Consider the following 20449-nt stretch of genomic DNA (forward strand, 5'->3'; position numbering starts at 1 on the left):
GGATGGTCACCGAAGCCCCAGAGGAGGATGAGGTTGTCAGGAGAGAGAACAGGGCTCCAGTCAGGGCTTCAGGGACTGCCAGATGTGAAGGCAGGTCCGGAGGGTGAGGAGCCTCAAGCCCGCAGAGAGGGAGAAGAAAACCCGGCGCGGACTCCCGCCGCAGGCCGCAGCCCGCGCGCCCGCCCTCCCGGTCCAGCCAGGTCTGGGCCCCGGTGTGCGCGTACTGCCATGCGGTCTGGAGAGTGACGCGAACGTGTGCTCTCCTGAGAGGGGCAGAGGATGGAGCGACAGCGGCAGGGAGTGCTTGGCTGTGCTGCGGGAAGAGGCCCCGGGAAAGGAGGGGTCCCACTCTTCCTCCCCGGGTCTTCTCATTGTTCCTGAGCCCAGCCTGAGGGTCACCGTGCAGAGAATGGCCTGGGGCAAGGAAGCAGGGGTGCAGGCTCTGGAAGTCAGCCTGGCTCTTTTCTCCAGGATGGCAGCACTGGTTTGGGTTTATAGGGCTGAACTGTCTTTACCAGGTACCCCAGCCAGGTGCTGCTGCCCTGCCTGTGTCCCACCCCAGATGTCCCACACTGCCCCCACTCCCACTGTTCAGTTTTTTGTCAAGTGATCTGTGTTCCAACGGCCATAGGACCCCTCTCTAGGTTGGCCAGATTTAGCAAGTAAAATTACAGAATGCCTGGGTAAAGTGGAACTTAAAAAAACTAATTATTTTTTATATGAAAATAAAATCTTTATCTGAAATTCAAATTTAACTGTGTTTCTTTATTTTGTCTGACACCCTTACCCCTCTCCCTGCCCTACCTGGACAAGTGCAGCCCCCCTCAGAGGCCCAGCTGCCCCCACTCTGGCCATTTCCCATACCAGCCCCAGTGTGATTGAGCCAGGGCACATTCCAATCACTTCGGACTGCTGGCTGTGGACCGGTGAACGTGCTTTGTTTGGTGGTGGTGGTGTTCTCAATCACGAAACTTCACTATGAAGACTGGATTTCTGGCTTCTCTGTTAAAAAATGTGAAGCTGTGGCAGCCTTGAGCCCAGTTATCCACCTTGGCTCCATCACTGGGAGCTAAGAGTGCCTCTCCTTTGTAGAAAGCCCTAGTCACCACTCCTCCCGGGTCCCTTGGGCCTCCTTCGACTCCGTAACCTGCCCTCGTCCCACCTGAGCTCTGACCTCTGACCTGCTGAGGTCAGATTCCCCAGCTTGACATTCAAGCCGTTTCCCACTCAGAGGATATCTCCTCTCTCCCACCTTCGTTCTCTAGTCTGTTCCTTTTCTCACCTTTCTCTCTGGCCCATGGAACCCTGGATGGCTCCTTAGCGTGTCCCATGCTTCTGTTCCTGCACCCGTTGGCCCTTCTGCCCAGTAGGTGATTTCTCCTCCCTGTGTCACATCCTGCTCCTTCCTCCACACCCAGGCCACATGGACATCCTCCACTAGACGCTCTTTGTCACTGCCCCTTTGGAAGGTGCTCTCTGCTTCTCCTCTCTGGCCATCCACAAAACCATTTGTATCTTTTACCAGCTGCTTTTGCAACAGACACACACAGATTCCCATGGCTGAGGGTCGCTATGTAGATGCTGGGGAAACAACAAGGAAAATGACCTTTGGGAGCTCCCAGGTGAGTGTGGCAGAGCTCACGGGCAGGAGAGGCCGCTGACCTGGCTGCGGCAGGGCTGAGAACAGGTTCCCCGACCGAGGACACGTCCAGCTGCCTCTGACTTGGCAGAGGTGTTCCCCACCCTGGGGAAACCACCCAAGCAAAGGCAGCCTGTGTGGCCTGGCCCATCTATAGTGGGGGAGACCTCCTTCCTGGGAAATGAGGCATGAGGGAGTAGAGCTGGATTGTGAACTGTCCCCAAGGCCCAGCTCAAGACTTTCCACTCTAGCATAAGTAATTGGAAACCAGTGGAGTTTGTAAAGCAAAGAAGTTGCGTAATGACTTACTAGAACGTAAAACCCATAAGGAGCAGGGATTCTGGTCTGTTTTGTTTTTAGAACACCTAGTAACTACTGAATAAATAATTGTGTAATGCGTGAATGAGTGAATGAATGAATGAATATGTGGCAGGAAGGTCATTCAGGCAAGAGTGAGAGGACTGACTGGAATGAGCAGAGTCTGGGAAGGGAAGCCAGGAGGCAGGGGGATACCAGGTCCCGGGAGAGGGTCTGCGTGGAGGAGCCGGCTGTGGGAGGTTTAGATGCGCCTTGCAAACCACTTTCCCACCTTTCCTTCGAGGCTGGGCCTTCATCTTTGCAGTAGCTCTGCACGATGTCTGGCCCAGAGTAGCTGCTCAAAAACTATTTGTTGAACATTCAACAAAAGAACATTCTAGGTCTGCTCAAGGACAGAGGTGCCTGCCCTTGACTCCAGCAGTGTGGTGGCTGGCCTGGAATGGCCTCCTCTAGAATCCTGCTGTGCTTACAGCTTTTCTTCCAGTTTACTTAGAGCCTTTGCAGACATTGCCTCATTTGATCCTGATCACGACGCTGAGAAGTGGGGACCATTAGCCCCGTGTTACAGGCATGGAGACAGAGGCCAAAAGAGGTTGTGTGACATCACCAGGGTAGAACCTGGGAGGGATGGAATTCAGACCCAGGTCTGCCGGTCTTCATGTCCACGGCCCTTTCTGTGTCGTCACGTAGCTGGAAGGGTGTGATTAGTACATGTGAGAGAGCGCCAGGCAGCATGTGGCTTCAGCGCCGAGCGGGCAGGAATAGTCAGTGCTCGTGTGCACTGAGCATGTCATGTGTGCCAGGTGCTGCTCTGAGCACTGGATACGAGTCACCTCATTTATTCCTCAAACGCCCTTTGAGGTTGGTCTGTCTTCTCCCCATTTTACAGATGTGGTATTGGCAAAGTATAAGGGGCAGAAACCACTGCAGGCTGACACTCCCGGGGGGCGCACCTCGGAGAGGTCTTAAGCCAGCTGGGCTGAGGGGTGTATGGGAGGAGGAAGGGGTTCCTGGAGGGAGGATCAAAGGGTAGAGGGACGGGCAGGAAGGAGGGGCCCCAGTTCTATCAGACCAGGGGGAGAGGCCCAGGGGGTGTGTTAGCCGAGGCTGGCTACGGCCTGCCTGCTTTCCACAAGGAGCCAGACCCAGCTGATTGAGGTCTGAGCACACAAGGTCCTAGGGCAGGGGCTCGGGGGTGGGGGTGCACTGGGCAGTGGTGAGGAGGAGGTCTGGACAGAGAGACAGCTGGCTGTCAGGACACTGCAGGCCTGTGCCTGGTGGGAGATGGTGAAGACCCGAAGTAGCACATCGGGAGGGAGGGCGTAGGTTTTCCTGAGGAAGGAAGGATGGGCAGGTCAGGACCACCTTCGAGTGTCCGTTCACTTCTAGGTGTCACGTCTTCAGAAACCTGTTGACTGGAGGTGGCATATGGTGCCCATAGGTGTATGTTCAGCTGCACAGTGTTGACTTATATGGTGTGCTTTTTTAAAATTAATTGCTGACTTAAAAAATCAAGACATTTCAAATACAAATACAAAACTCCTGTTTCTGCTGGAAAATGAGAGATCTGGCAATCCTGGGGCCTGACTTCTGCGTGGCAACAATTGGCTGAAACTAAAATGGCTGTTTGCAATAATAGGGCACATACTCCTCTCTTTGCCGCAGTCCCTGCCACTCCCTACCATCCACCTCACTCACTCATGGCACTTCCTTGGCCCCCATAGGCAGAGTTTTTCAACACCTGATTTGGATAAACTGGAGCATGTTTGGAGGAGGGGCAGACTGGTGAGTGACTTAGAGTCATGTCGCATGCAGACCAGCTGGAGCCGTGGGGGATATTTACTCTCCGGAGGCATGATCATAGCCTTCACTTTCAAAGGGCTAAGATGGAGGAGGGGGCAGGTCTGTTCTGTGAAGCCACAAGAAAAAACTAGGACCAGTGAAAATGTCGAGGCGGGGCTGGGAAGGGAGGCAACAAGGAGGCAGATTTCAGCTCGACCTAAGGCAGAGTTGTGACCATCCTAACTATTTCAAGATGTAGCAGGCAGTGTCAGGAAGTGGTGAGCTCCCTGGCACAGGGGTGGGGGCCGTGCTGAGGCTGAGCCTGGGCAGCAGCTTCCCCACCACCGCTCAGAGGAAGCCCTAATGTTGCGTGGGCAGCTGAACTGCATGCCCTGGCGGTTCCTTCCAGCCCTCGAGGGCTGGATTCTGCGGTGCAGACCGGACGCCAGGGTGAAGCAGGAGGCAGAGTGGGAGGTGGGTCCCGCACTGCCAGCCGGCAGCCTGAAAGATGCTGCTGCCGCTGGTGGGAGCCGGGACTCGGGATGAAGCGGAGTGGCGGGAGCGGCAGGGGAGGATGTTTTTTGTGTTGCAGCGTGAAGAGCAAGGGCTTTGGGTGAGACCAGTTGGGTCTTTTAACCCTCCCATGCCTCTGTGTCCTCCTTGGTGAAGTATCTCTCAGTGTTGTGAGAGGATTTGGGTGAAAACATGCTGCCCGTGCTGCGTGGTTGGTAGCAGCAGCCAGATGAAGGTGGCGCTGATGCGGGGTCGGTGAGCCGAGGAGTCGAAAGAAAGATTTCTTAGATTCTTAAGATCTGGCAGTAGTGCTCTTTTATTTAGAGAATAGTATAGAATAGCATGGGGACAGGACCCATGGGCAGTCAGAGCTTCTGCTGCCGCTTCTGCTGCCCCCGCTGGCATGGGGACAGGACCCACGGGCAGGCAGAGCTGCTGCTGCTGCCCCGAGTTGAGGGTTAGGGCTAAATTTAAGGCATAGGTATGTGAGTCATCTCTTTACGAAGACAAAGGAAAGAACATGAAAAAAAGTTAAAATGGTATCAGTGCAGGTGGGGTCTGGTCGTTGGGTGATCCCATGACTTTTAGACAAGATTCAAATCGGATTAAGTAAAGGTTAGAAAGGTTAGAAGCCACCACCCTAAATCAGTTACATGAGATTGCCAGACAGCAACCAACTTAAATTCTTGCCTCTGGCATTAAGAGTTTCTAGAGATAAGGCCATCCCCCTTCTTCCTGGCACAGAGAGGGAGGCATCTTTACAGATAGAGGTTTCCCTTAGAAATGTAAATCTTTCCCAACAAAGGGACAAGCAAGCAAATTCCACTCCTTGGAGCTTGCTTCTCATCTGTAGTTTTAAAAGTAACCAGCCTAAAAGTCCTCATCATAAACTGTTTTAAAATTAAGCAGCCTAAAAATCCTCATCAGTGCCTCCTCCCCGGGCTCCGGCCCGAGAGACCTTCCTGTTTCTGGATGGAGTGGACTCAAGGCCTGGGTTGGGTCCTGCCCACATGACCAGAAGTCTGACATCCAGTTTCTGTATGTGAGATGGAGAGGCATGTTGGATGACCTCTAGGGGCCCAGCCTGCTCTGGGCCACCCGATGCCCTGACAGGAATCTGGACGGTTGAGCTCTCTGTCCCAGAGGGACAGCGTGGAGGCTGGAGCAGTGGGCGTGGGGGGCCCTGGAGGCAGCTGCCGTAAATGTTCTTCTCAGATGGGAAAGGGAGCTGTGATATTATGATTTATAATAAGAAATATATATGTGGTCTTGGGCCGGCCCTGTGGGGTAGTGGTGAAGTTCAGCGTACTCTGCTTCAGCAGCCTGTGTTCACAGGTTCAGATCCCAGGTGCAGACCTACACCACTTGTCAGCCATGCTGTGGTGGTGTCCCACGTACAAGGTGGAAGAAGATTGGCACAGATGTTAGCTCAGGGCCAAGCTTCCTCAGGAAAAAAAAGAAAGAAATACATATTTTGTCTCTGTTCCTGGCACAGAGCTCCTAAAACCCTTGGAATTTCCTAAGTGATAAGAGAGTTCAAAGTGTCTTCTGTTATGTTAATGACGTGAGTTTTGGACCACCTAAGGGTGGGGGCTGGTTGCTGGAGGAATCAGCTGTGTGATTAGAGGGTTGGAACTTCCAGTCCCACTCCCTACCTCAGGGGAGGTGACAGGGCTGGAGGATGAATCTGTCCCCAGTGGCCAGTGATTTAATCAATCATGTCTATGTACTGAGACCGCCATCAAAACCCGAAAGGATGGAGTTTGGAGAGCTTCCTGGTTGGTGAACATGTGGGGTTTCCGGGAGAGCGGTGCTTGGAGAGAACCGGAAATCTTCATGCCCTTTCCCCGTACCTTGCCCTATAAATCTCTTCCATCGGGCTGTTCCTGAGTTATATCCTTTTCTAATAAACTGGTGATCTAGTAAGTAAAATGTTTCTCTGAGTTCTGTGAGCTGCTCTGGCAGGTTAATCGAACGCAAGGAGGGGGTTCCGGGAACCTCTGAGTTATAGCTAATGGGTCAGAAGCAGGTGATGCGGATCCGGGCTGCCCCAGGGAGAGAAGCCCAAGGCGTCCTGCCCTGCATGCGGATCCATATCATGCTCCGGGAAGCCTAGGGCGTCCTGACCTGATCCGACCTGATTCCTACGCAAAGTTATAGGACCACCCGATAGCCAGACAGGTAGATCAACCTATAATGTCATCTGAGTTACGACCCAGTTTCTGAGAAATCAAGAGCAACTGTCCTTGGAAAATCCTTGTAAGGCTGGAAAGCAGCTCTAGAGGTGTTCAGCTTCCACCCATTTCCCTCATCTCAAAGAGCTTGCAAATCCTCTGGGGACCACCTAGCCCATCACTAATTCCTAAGACTGAAGAAAAAAAAGGAAAAAAACGGCCATAAGTGTGCCCTTGCCAAAAAATCTAGCATCTTAAATGTCTTCTCCACAAATATTAGTAAAAAGGCTCAAAAGAAAGTTTGGATTCATAACTGGTGAGCTTTAGCAGTAATTTTTAAAACAGTAGCTGTGGAGATTCAGTGTATGTGTGTCTATATATGTTATATTGTGTGGTATTTTACCTCCGGATGGTATGGCCAAAATTAAGAGCTCTGTTTAATTGTCTTAAAGTAAGTGCTTGCATAAATTATAGGTGTAGTGGAAATTAACCCAATGTCTTTTAAGTTAACATGATAAAGATTAACTTCTGGTAAAAGAAAGCTTGTTTAAATTTGTTGGTTTGATTGAAACAGGCATGTCTTCAGAGCTGTCAGTATTTAGATATGATGCAGACATACAGCCTGGGTTTACTAATCACATAAGCTCATGCTGTCTGTTAGAAATTCATCAGCAAAATAATAGCTTTAAATGATAGCTAGTTTTGTCCAGTGTTTCACGAGGATTTCATGGGTAATCTGAACACAATTGTTGGAAACAAATGATTTAGACAGATGAAAATGGGTAAGAGTTTTTGGGTACAATAATTAAGTTTTATGGGCTGTATACTTGAGAAAAAACCAGCTTCCAAATTCTTTTTGGTAACAATCTTGAGTTTTGCCAAGTTAAGTTAAATGATAAAAATCTGTTGAGTATCTGGGTCATTTTTGAATAGGATGGAACACTGAAACGTTATTGCTGCACCTGTCTAATTTATCCCTTTGGCTTCTTATTGCAGAGAGGCTAAAGGATGTCTTGGTCTATTAGCAAACATGCCTGTGTTTTATTACTGTGAAGTAGCATGTTTCCTAGAAATTATGAAAAGTGTTTAGAATTGTGATAAAAAAGGCAATTTATAGTTGCTTAGTTTTTATAGTGTCTCTTAAGGGTTAAAAATTCTCAATATATGTAATTAAAGCTACTGGAAATTAAAATGGAAAACAGCTTTGTATACAAGGAACTTAAAATGTATATTTTCAGTAAAGAGGGTATAAAGAATGGAAGTATTTTTGTTGGGTTAAGAAAGATAAATTTGTCCTCAGGTCCTAGAAGAGAAGAATGAAAGCATGGGACAAATTCTGAACATAAAAGGAAGTTGTAGAAGGTTTGTGAACGAGAAATTCAGAAAGGAGTTTTATGCTGGTCAAGTAGACTAAGATTAAAGTAAATACAATTAAGTAAATGCGTTTTAATGTTAAAAATAAGCTAGTGCAAAAATTAAAATTTGGTTTTCTCTGAAAGGATAATTTTCTTGCTCTAGCTCTACCTAAAAGACAGAAAATCTGTGTTGCTAAAACAATTTCCTATGTTCAGAAAGAAAGATGTTTTGACTGTTTTAACCGCTCTGGAATGTTTCTGTTGTCAGTTTGAATAGATACCTGAGCATTGTTTCACAGTAAGCATTGTTTCCTATTTGAACAAGTGTCTTAAAATCTTTTGATGTTTTTGACAAGCTTCTCTCTCAAAAAATAGTCAAATCCTGAATGACGGCTTTTATTTGACCTAGTAGCAGGGAGAAGATTTCTCTGAGGATTTTCAGAGGGCCTCTGAGACTTCTCAAAGAAATTTGCTCTCTCTTCCTATAAGGAGGAAAATACTAAACTTATTAGGCTTATTTGGTATGATAAATTACTTGGGAAGCATTGTCAAATAAGTAATGATAAACTTCCTTGGGTGGTATTATGTGGGTGAATGCTATTGATGTAAATGTTTTAAAATTATGTAATATTCCTAAAATTTTTATCTGTCCTGCTTGTCAGCCATAATCTTAGTTATTATCTAGCAGTGTTGTATGTCACAGAAGTAGCCAAGTTTCTTTGTCAATTTTCCTTTGGAGTCTTTTGTCATTTGCAGATAGTTGCTGTTTTACTCTGATGCTTTTTGCTTTTGCAAATATGTTTCATCTTCAGAGAAATTCCTGGAAAGGATTCTGACACAGGATTCTAGAATACAGGTTTCTGATAAACTTTCGGATGGTAAAACTGAACTGGGTAAGAAATTGCAAAATTCTAATGGAGAAACTGATGGCCTCATAAAACTGCTGACAGAAGATTAAGATCAAGAATTGATTACACAGGACTGATGATGATGATGATGAAGATGATTATAATTTTTATGACTTTTGTTTGAAATATTGTTGATTTTTTGATGTTTTGTTTTCTCAGATTCAAGGAAATCTTCTCTTTTCTCTTATGCTAACTATGCCTTATAGCAATTTGGTGAAATTATGCCATTGTGTACAGAACTGAAACATTTATCTTTTTCTCCCTACCTGATCCCTCTAGTATTTGGAAACTCTTTGTGAGTGAGTATGGTTATTTTGTGGAAATACAGTTATTTGTGTGAGTTCAATAAGAATCTGTTCTCCTTGTAACAGGACTCATTTGAAAACATTGGCTATATTACCAAGGCTTTGACTGGAATGTCATATTTGAGAGAAACATACAGGCTCAGATATGACAAGACAGCTTTTCAGGAACAAAAATTGGACCTTCTGGAATAAAGCCACTTGGAAATATTGGCCTGGTTGTTTACAGAGATTCAGGCAATCTTACCTGGTAAGTAAGGAAGCTCACTTATCTGGAGGGTGCAAGGAACCTCGAAATATTTTGGGGGATCTCAAAAAGAGAGGAAGCCACCCAAATCTGTAGGTATTACAGGCAAAATCTGATGGCAAGTCCTTGGCTTGGCTTTTCTGGCTTTGAGAGGCCTTTAAAGTTCGATCTGAGATTCCTCATAAAAAAATTCTAGCAAAGTAGATTTAAAAGAGCCTATGTGATCAATTGCTGTTCGTGCTGCACTTATGTAAATAATTGGACCAAGTTTTATTGAAACTACACTTATTTTGAAGACCAGTTAATCTTAATTTGTCTATCTTTTGTAAAAATGAGGGTGATTTTAGAGAGAAAAATGATGTTTCAGTAGAAGGTATAGTACGCATTCATGGATGTTAGATTCTAGCTCTTCTCCCCTACAAGATTCACCTGTTACTAATCATAAGGTCTCCTTGTGGCCATCTGTCTCTGATACCTGGGAGTTCCCTGGCCACAGTCAAACCTTTTCTTTCAACTCTCCTGCCCAAACACTAACTAAATTTGCCTTGTCACAGGTGGGTCATAAACAACAAGTTCCTAAGGTAAACTCCCCAACCTATGGATACACACAGGATGGACTATTTCAAATTTGGGACAAATATCTTTGGTTCACTCCTACTAGTGGTCAACTCAGTCAAAAGGCCACTCTATCTTGGGAACAAACCAATCACACCTGTGATACGTGGCCTAATAGCATCTGACCTATGGGACAAATTCCCCATTACACATGTTCTCATATCATAGTTCTCTTATCATGTCATAAGAAATACTGATTGGTTTGGGACTGACTGGGATAGACGGCCCAGCACACGTTGGTTAGCCCCTAATGGCACTCACTGGTTATGTGGCTCCAACTTATGGCCTTGGCTGCCACCTGGATGGATTGGACGATGCACCCCAGGCTTCGTCTGGATGCAAGGTAGAACTACATTTACTGTGTCTCCTCCTGCAAACCTACCCAACCTACAGCGACGCTGGACCTGTTCTGTCTTCCACTGGTGTGGTCACCTTGCCTCAATTTTCCTTCCCCAATTAGGAATCGAAAGTGTCATCTGGCACATGGAAGCCCTAAACAAATTTACCATGAAGGCATTAAACGATACACAACATAACCTTTCGCTGCTCGATTTAGAGGTATCCCACATACATAAGGTAGTCCTCCAAACCGAATGGCACTGGATGTCTTGACGGCAGCACAGGGGGGCACTTGTGCCATTATAAAAACCGAATGTTGTGTCTATATTCCTGACTACCATCAAAATATCTGGCTTCCTATCTGATATGAGCCACCAAGTTAAATCCATATCTGACCCCACCCTATCCCTAAATCATTGGTTGGACTCCTGGTCAGGTCCAGGTCTTGGGACTATTGTCAAAGCCTTATTCATTGGGTTAATCATCTTGCTTGTATTTCTTATTATAATTTGCTGTCTATTTCATTGTTTGTCTTCCACATGTCAACAAAGTTTCACTTCCTGGACCACTTCCCGTCAAATGATTCTCTCGTCTCCAGAGGATCTGTATACCTTGTCAGCCTTGGACTCCACGGGCGCAAGCTTCTCATCTGCTGAACTTCCTGCCTTGTACCCCTGTGGCCCCATTTAGGGACGGCTCTACGACCTTGTGCAGCCGGAAGTAGTTACAGAAGACTGACCATCGTCCATATCCCCAAAGGATTTCGGGGCCAAATGGGTTCAGGGGGCATTTTATGATGGGAGAAAGGCCCAAGGCGTCCTGTCCTACACACCGATCTATATCATCCTCCGGGAAGCAGAGGACATCCTGACTTAATCCGACCTGATTCCTATGCAACGTTATAGGACCACCCGATAACCAGACCCCACCTGCACTGATACCATTTTAATGACTTTTTTTAACATGATTTTTCCTTTGTCTTGTAAAGAGATAACTCACATACCTATGCCTTATAAATTTAGCCCTACCCTTAACCCATTGCAGCTCTTACTGCCCATGGGTCCTGTCCCCATGCTACTCCATGCTATTCTCTGAATAAAAGAGCACTACTGCCAGACCTTGAGAGTCTAAGAAATCTTTCAACTCTTTGGCTCGCTGAGCCCGCATCACAGGGATGAGAACATGGACTTGTGATTGGCATCTGAGTTGGGGGAAGGGGCAGTCTTGTAGGACTAAGCCCCTGTGGGATCTGACACTACCTCCAGGTAGACAGTGTCAGAACTGAGTTGGTTGTAGGACACCCAGCTGGGGTCAGAGAATTGCTTGATGCTGGGAAAAAACTCACACGCCGGAATTAGTCTTCAGAGCAGTAGACTTCTCTGATTTCACCTTTTTATATAGTTTTGACTTTCAAATCATGAAAATATTTTATGTATTCAAAAAGTAAAATTAGGGGCTGGCCCAGTGGCGCAGTGGTTAAGTTCACACATTCCACTTCGGTGGCCCAGGGTTCACCGGTTCGGATCCTGGGTGCAGACATGGCACCTCTTGGCAAGCCATGCTGTGGCAGGCATACCGTATATAAAGTAGGGGAAGATGGGCATAGATGTTAGCTCAGGGGCAGTCTTCCTCAGCAAAGAAAGGATTGGCGGCAGATGTTAGCTCAGGGATAATCTTCCTAAAAAAAAAAAAAGTAAAGTTAAATCAAAAAAGAGAGAAAAAGCAAACCTGAAATGGAATATGAATAGAAAAAAAATACATCTATTTATAGATCAAATTAATAATACCACCTAAGTAACTTTGACTCCACTATCCATTAACGGGACATTTTCTAAGGCTAAAAAGAACTGCCCAGGGGCCAGCCCAGTGGCGCAGCGGTTAAGTGCACACGTTCTGCTTCTTGGCAGCCTGGGATTCGCCGGTTCGGATCCCGGGTGTGGACCTGGCACTGCTTGGCAGGCCATGCTGTGGTAGGCATGAGGAAGATTGGCACGGATGTTAGCTCAGGGCCAGTCTTCCTCAGCAAAAAGAGGAGGACTACAGTAGTTAGCTCAGGGTTAATCTTCCTCAAAAAAAAACAAAACAAAACACTGCCTAGAAACCCTGACCTTTGCTTAGGAGGCTTGTTGAAGAAGTGGTTGGACGTATTTCTAAAAGGATTGTGTGTGGTGCAGGATACATGTATTTTCTTGTAATTTTAAAAAAGGGTGTTATTTGCTTGGGCTCTCTGGGCCTCTTATAGCACAGCAAACACTTTAGTAAGTAGACATGCAACAAAACACCTGAAACACTTCGGATTGAGTTGGACTCAAAACAGCCCTCACCCCGCTGCACGCCCGCCAGGAGGGCATGGGTCGCTGAGTGGGCAGCGCCCCCTGCAGGACGGTGTTTGCCAAACTCCTGTCCACAAAACAGATCTGTGTTTCTACAAATTAGTTTTTCCAGCACCAAAACTTGGATGCCCTCTTCCCCCAGATTTATTGGAGGAGATATCTGCCTTCGTAGCGTCTGTGTCTCTCCCGTGATTCAGTTATGGCCAGTTGGGAGGGCACGTTCCGCAGTTGGACAGACAAGGTGAGAGTCCTGGTGTTGCCTCACGGTTCTACAGACAGACGTGCCGACTCCGTCCTGCGGAGATCATGAAGAGGCAGCCGTGCAGACGGTGCTGAGAAGGAAATCAGATACGGGAAGAGGCTGTCCCAACCTGAGCTGCGTTATAGAACCAAGGGGGGCAGGGCGGGGGGCACAAATTCAGAGTAGCCGGGATGAGCAGGGCGGCAGCTCTTCACTGGGCGGCCCAGTTAATCTATTGGTAATCAGACAAGATGTGCCTAATCCCCTTGTGTGGGCACAGACCATCAAGGCCCAGCGGTCAGTGACTGCTCGGGTCAGTGATGAGCAGGGCCAGGTCATGTGGGTGCCTGACTCTAGATCCCGTGTTTCTTCCCTGGCTGATGCTGTCGGGTAGCAGCGAGGCCCACTCTCCAGGGACTGCAGCAGGGGTGGGCAGAGGGAGAATCCTCTGTTCTGAGCCTTTCTCTGCCTTTTCTTCCCCAGAATTCAGCTTCCCGCCTGGGAAGGGGGACTTCAGTGACCACCGGGCAAGACTGGCAGCCTCCCGGCACCCCCACCACAGACCCTCCCTCTCCATCTCACCTTGCCTGAAGCCCACAGGGATGTCCTTGCGCAGTCAGGCAACAGAGCGAGCACTCGGCTGGTGCGTGGTGTGCACCTGGTTCACACTGGGTCCGCCAAAAGGCTCTCCTTCAGAGCCTTATTTTGTTAGCTCAGCAGCAGCAAACAGACCCCATCCTTAGGTTACCTAGGTACTTTCCAAAAGTCACCTCACTGACATGATAAAAGATACCTTTATTACTTTCTTTGCTCAGGAAATTTCCAGTGGTTTTGGGAGCTATGTGCCAGAAACAGGGGACGAAGACCAAATACATATTCCTTATTATAAATCACAACATCACACTGCCCAAAGACCCCACCTCCTAACACCATCACACTGGGGGTTAGGATTTCAATATATGAATTTGGGGGGACACAAACGTTCAGTCCACAATATGAGGTCAAGAGGGAAGCAGCTGATAGATGAGCCTAAGGCAGGGTTCCTGGCTCCGCATGGCCTGGGGGAGGTGTGCAGGGACCCAGAAGTTCCCACATGCTGCATGTGGGGAGAACCTAGAGGTGCTGAGGGGGCCAGTGGGCCAGCGGAGGTCTGGGGTGGGGACAGATGGGCTGCAAGATGCATGGCTTTTGTGGTCACTGTCAAATGGCTGGACCCACAGCTTCTAGCAGTGGTCTAAAGGTCAGATGGGACCCCATAGCAGTCACCCCATAGCAGACACTTGTCCATGGCCAGACCAAACCAGATTGACCTTCCAATGCAGGGCTCAGCATGGACCCGGGGACTGCCAGTGGATCCCCGCCTTTCTCCCCCCAACCTCTACATATACCCAGGTGCCATTTTGGAGAGGCACCCAAGGATGGGATAATATAATTTCCATCCAAATGACACAAAATTCATCTGAAAGAGATTGTCATTCAAAAGAGACCGTTAAGCCATCCCTGATTCAAAGTTGCCCTTGCAAAGGAACTCGGAAGAGACGGTTTGGACCAGAGGAGATTGAAGTGCTGAGCTAAAGTCTTGGCCCCCCCCACCTCCACCTCCACAACTTGTGAAGACGTACTTAACCACGTTTTCTTTGCACATCTAAGTAGTGATGTGAGCAGATCTCAGCCATCCTCCACACGTGTCACCCCAACACTCTTGGTGTGGATGGGTGCTGGGGTTCTTCCTCTTTTAGAGACGAGGAAAGAGGCTTTGGAGGGTGGGTCGGATTCCCAAGGACGTGTGGCTATTGAATCTGGGCACCGTACCGCCTCTCTCCCGAGGCTCCAGTCTCTCCAGCTTGGTCTCTCAGGGATTGCTGTGGCAGCATGAGCCGGAAAGGCACGCTTCCCTCCGAGTCGTGGGGAGACACCGCTCACAGGCACACTGTGCTGATTGTGAACATCGGAAGCTTAGAGAGAAGTCACCTTAGGCAAAGCTGTGAGGAAGGGCCTCTGGGAGTACGCCGGAACAATTCCCGCTGCTCCGGCGCTGTCCGCTCAGCTGTAAGGCGGCTGGAGACTGGGACAGACCTGCGCTTTGGTGGTTGGGGAGCCGGCCCACACAGGATAGAGAGCAGCAGGCCGCAAACTGGTTTCATCAAATCATTTGCCGGCATCCTCCTCGCCCCGGGGTCTAAAACCTCACCCTCAATACCTCTGAAGTGGATGCAGTCGTCACAGTGGCGCACAGAGAAGCGGGAAGGGTAAGCGGCTTGCCCAAGGCTGTGATGAGACCTTTGCCTCTGGTCCATGCTGCCCATGCCTCCAAGTGCTAGTCCACTGTGACCACTGAGGCTGAACCTGGCAACAAAAAGGACGCTCCGGAGTTAGATCTGGTCACATCCCTGTTAGGACAAGCACAGTGTGTGCAGGGGCATCGTTTCTGATAGGAATTAGAGCTTCCTTCACCCGTCTAGATCCTGAGGGCGATCAGAATGTGGCCACACCAAAAGGTGTCTCTCTGCCTTGCCTCGGTTATTTTCAAGAACAAAAGACTCTGAAAGAAACTTTGACTGCCCCCTCTAACTGCCTAAAAGAATTTAAGATAAAGCCCTCTCCCCAGGACAGGCCATCACCATAGATAGCTCTGGGTGTCTGGTAGACTGTGAGGGTCCTTGCTAAGCCCACTCTTATCAAAGTCCTATTTACCAAACATTTGCTTTCCCATTTCTATGTGAATTGCCTTCTTCCCCTTTGATGCCCCAAACCATCATCCCCAACATCCTCCTTTGTCTTTAGCTAAAGATGCTATTTAAGGGGACGGCTTTGGCCATTCTAGTGAGTTACCCAGTTTTCCTGGGTGTCTCCCATGTATACATCTTACAAAGCTTTGTTTGATTTTCTCCTGTTATTCTGTCTCCTGTCAGTTTAATTCGTAGGACAGCCAGAAGGACGTAGAATGAGCAGAGGAATCCTCTTCCTCCCCTACCATCCCTTTCCCTATAGCCACCAGCTAAAGTTTCTTTCCCCCCAACTTTTTATTTTGAAAAATTTCAACCAGTACGTTTTTTAAAAGCAAAGAAATTGTCTGGAAGATACTCACGTACTAACATGCTTTAACAGGAAGTTTTCTCACTACTGAGCCAAATGTCTGCCCCTCAGTAAAAACTGGTCCAATACAAAGTTTGGAGGGGACCGATTTCCCCGACCATGAGATGAGGGGGCATCTGTATTGCAGGAACGGCTATGGGAAGTAAATGACCACAAGGGGGCAGTAAAAGCTGGTGGATGAGTGAGGAGCTCTTGGAGGGAAGGGACAGCTCCATTCATCAGGCATCAGAGGAGGTGCCCCTTACTTGTAGCAGGGGGACCCAGGGGCACTTAACTCTTATCATGTCACTTCTATAGCAAACAGTCCCTTTGTCTGTATTTGGTTGGGGGAGGTAGAGTGGAGGAGGAGCAGGAATTACCAGGAAAGCTGATCCCCAGCCAGCCCACCCCATTTCTTTACCCCTCCCAGGAGTGGGGAGAGGCCTGGGGTTGGGGAGGAGGGTAGCCAGGCTCTTATTCTCAGATCTGAGCTTCTTCTTAAGGGCTGTCGGGCTTAGCCGGAAGGGGTGGAATGGAAACGTTTGGTGTGTTTCAAGAGGGACTGCTGAGGTCTTTCAGGGGGTTGAGAAAGGAAAGTGGCCCCACCGCGTGTGTGTGGTTTCCTGGGACTGAGGAGGAGAAGGGCTGTGAGAGACGGATGCCTGAGCCTGCTCAGACCCTGCACTCCTGAGACAGCGGTCCTGTGGGTGGGTTTGGTCCACAGAAGACTGATGAAGCTGGCAGAGTGTGTGGACCCATTGTCTTCTGAAGTTCACCTGGCTAGTGACACTGTCACCTGCAGGAGGGCAGCTGGCAACCACCTGCAGAGCCGAGCCGTGCTCGGAGAGACGCTGGAGCTCCTCCCTACACGCCGGGAGTGTTCCCAGGATCTACCTCCTCTCCCTTCCTTCCCTCCTCCTGTGGAAAATTTCACACACGCCTAAAAGTAGAACGAAGAGAACCCCCGTACCTTCCAGCCCGCTGCAGTAGCATCTCGTGAGCACTTCTATTTCATCTTCATCCACTCCCCCCTCCACGCCCACCACTGGATTATTTTTAAGCAAATCTTGGGCATTATAATATTTTATCCATAAATATTTTAGGCTGTATCTCTTAAGGATAAGATGTTTTTAAACCCAAGTGCAATATGATTGTTATACCTTGGCATCTTTTAATACCCAATTCTTATTCACATTTTCCTGATGTTTTCAAGAATATATCTTTATAGCAGGTTGGTCTGAATCAGGATCCACCTAAAGTCCACACGTTGCATTTGGTAGATGTGTCTCTGAGGTCTCTTTGCATCTACAGTGACCTTCTCGGGATGTGTAAGCCTGGGAGGGTCTTGGGACAGTGCGGCAAGCGGCTAGGCCCTCCTCCGGGATGATATGAGATTCCCACCAGCTGCTGGAGCTGTTCTCACAGAATTTGAAAAAGAAAGGCAATTTCCATTCCTTGCATCCTGAGCGTAGATAATCTCATTTAATTCTCACAACAACCCCATAATGTAGCAATTATGCCCATTTTACAAATGAAGAAACTGTCTGAGGAAGGCCTTCCGAATAAGTAGGAGTGAATATTTAGGCAGAAGTTTCACCTCCCCGATTCCACACCTCCGTTTCCCCTCAGCCTTTCTGTTTGCGCTGGGACAAACAGCAGTGACAGCTGCTGCCCCCAGCACAGGCCGTCTTGCTAGCGGATCCCACCTGGGCACTTCTGAGAGCGAAAAGGATGCTGCGACGATGGGCATGAACAGCACTGTGCTCGCCGAGCTCTCACGGGGCAGTGACAAAAAGCGCTTTCACTGCCCGTAAGTGCTCCAGATATCAAGTCTTTTTGTTTCAATTAAAATTTTTATTATGAGATTTTGTTTCATAGATACGAAACACATATATGTGTTATTACACATGTTATAAAAATTAATAAAATGAGCCTTTATGTGCCCAACATCCAGCTTAAGAAGCAGAACATGAAGAATATCTTCAAAGCCCTCTGCGAGCCCCTCCCCAATGCAGAGGGTGAGCCTGCACACCCGCCGAGGTAAGCGTGCCCTGAATTTTTGTTTATTAGTCTCTTGCTTTCCTTTATATCTTACCACATATACATTCATGTATGCATGTTGTTAAAGAACGTAGTGTTTAGTTTTGCTTGTTTTTGAACTTTATAAAAAGGTATTATTTTTTTTTAAGATTTTATTTTTTTCCTTTTTCTCCCCAAAGCCCCCCAGTACATAGTTGTATATTCTTCGTTGTGGGTCCTTCTAGTTGTGGCATGTGGGACGCCACCTCAACGTGGCTTGACGAGCAGTGCCATGTCCGTGCCCAGTATTCGAACCAACAAAACACTGGGCCGCCTGCAGCAGAGCGCGCAAACTTAACCACTCGGCCATGGGGCCAGCCCCTATAAAAAGATATTATATTTTTTGTATTCTTCTGTGATTTGCCTTTTCACTCGACATTATGTTTGAAGGATTCGTTCTTGTTGAGGTGTGCAGTACGGTTGCAGTGCTTACGGCCTCTCATTGTATGTCACAGTTTACTGACCCATTATCCCAGTGGACGTCTGGCTTGTTTCCAGGCTTTTTAAGTTACAAGCCAGGATACCTTGAGTCTTCTTATCCCTATGCCCTGGAGCGCCTGGGTAAGAGTTTACGCTCGGCCAGGTGGTGCCAGAACAGCTGATGAATTTACACTCCTGCAAGCAGACCCTGAGACTTCCAGCTGCTCCGCATCCTTAGCACACAGCCAACTGTTGACTTCTTTTTTTGAGGAAGATTAGCCCTGAGCTAACATCTGCCGCCAATCCTCCTCTTTTTGCTGAGGAAGACCGGCCCTGAGCTACCATCCGTGCCCATTTTCCTCTACTTATATGTGGGACGCCTACGACAGCATGGCTTGCCAAGGGGTGCCATGTCCACACCCGGGATCACAACCAGCGAACCCTGGGCTGCCAAAGCTGAACGTGCACACTTAACCACTGTGCCACCAGGCTGGCCCCTGACTGTTGACTTTTAATTTGTGTCAGTCTGATGGGGATAAACTGGTATCCCGTTATGCTTTTGATGTGCATTTTTTTCTGATTACTGTAAAGTTAAGAATTTTTTCAGGTTTATTGGCCTTTATAGTTCCTCCTCCAGGAAGCAGGTTATTTGTCTATTTCCTATTGACATGTTGGGGTTTTGCTTTTTAAAAAATATATTATGGATTCTAATCCTACATCAGTTATATGTGTAGCACATTCTCTTCCCACTTTATAGCCTGTCTTTTCACTTTCATTGTGATATATGTGTGTATGTGTGTGTTTACACAGTAAATGTATATTATGGAGAATTTTGAATATATGATATAATATAATCTACCCCACTGTACCCATCATCTAGCCTCACCAACCTTCAACCCATTGGCCAACCCTGCCTCTTACACACCCATCTATTTCCTTTACCTCCCGTGTTATTTTGAAACAAATCACAGACGTTATATATTTTCAATGCAAATATTTCACTTTGTATATTTAAAGGGATATGCCCCCTGTCTGGATGGCTTCCTCACCTCCCTTGGGCGCTAATACCCGTTCATGTCTGTTTCTGGCTTTCTATTTAGTTCTGTAGTCTGTCTATCTCTGTGCCGATACCGCACTGTCTCAATAACCATGGCTTTATAACACGTCTTGATATCTGGAGGCAAATCCCCCACCTTGTTCTTTCTCAGGAGTGCCTTGAATATTCTTGGCCTTTGTTTTACCACGTAAATTTTGGAATTAGCTTATCAAGCTCTGTGAAAAAGTCCTCTTGGCATTTTGCCTGGAATTGTGTTGAATCTATCTTTTTGGACATATAAACCACATACACACTCACATTACCCTCCCTACTTTCTCCCGTGAGAGAAGGCATGCTGTATACATTGTCCTATACCTTTCTTCTAAACAATATATCATGGAGATCGTTTTCTATTGGTGCATAGCCCCAAAACTTAGTAGTTAAAACAACTATTAATTCTCATGATTCTGAAACATGGGCCGGGATCTGCTGGGCAATTCTTCAGCTGCATGTGGTGTCTCTCTGTTCTGGAATATACAGAAGGCTTCTTCACTCACAAGTCTGGGGCCTCAGTCAGACGGCTAGAACATCTGAGGCTGGCCAGCCATCTCTTTATCTCAAGTGGCCTCTCCACATGGTTAGCCTGGGCTTCCTCTCAACATGATGGTCTCAGGGCAGCTGGAGTTCTTAGATCGTGGTAGACTTCCAAGACAGGAAGTGGGACCTGGCAGTTCTCTTAAAGGCTAGGCCTGTAACTGCTAGAGGAGCACTTCTCTCACATTTTATTGGTCAAAGCAAGTCAGAAGATCTGCCCAGGTTCAAGAGGGTTGGGGACAGAATCCACCCCACGATGTGAGAAGTGACGCGTTTCAATTGAAAGGGGAGGAATTGATGATGGCCGCTTTTGGAGACGGTCTACCGTAGCCCACCCTCTGGTCACAGCAACTCACATCCCTGTCGCATACGAAATGCCTCACCCCCCCAAGACCCCCAAAGATCCTACCTCACTATGATGTCGTCCTCAGGTTTGAAGTCCATCATCTTGTCATCTAAATCAGGTCCAGATATGGATG

General features: G+C 47.8%; 1 long non-coding RNA gene across 1 annotated transcript in view; it reads left to right on the top strand.

Moving 5' to 3' along the window:
- LOC138917435 (uncharacterized) overlaps positions 1-11309 on the top strand; it is a 22692-nt gene extending 11383 nt beyond the window's left edge. Inside the window, exons 2-3 of the long non-coding RNA XR_011425419.1 lie at positions 9061-9241; positions 10744-11309. This is a non-coding gene — a long non-coding RNA (uncharacterized lncRNA). The remainder of the gene's footprint in view (positions 1-9060; positions 9242-10743) is intronic.
- The last annotated feature ends 9140 nt before the right edge of the window (positions 11310-20449 follow it).

The sequence above is a fragment of the Equus caballus genome, chromosome 14 (assembly GCF_041296265.1).
Source record: "Equus caballus isolate H_3958 breed thoroughbred chromosome 14, TB-T2T, whole genome shotgun sequence".
Classification (NCBI taxonomy): domain Eukaryota; kingdom Metazoa; phylum Chordata; class Mammalia; order Perissodactyla; family Equidae; genus Equus; species Equus caballus.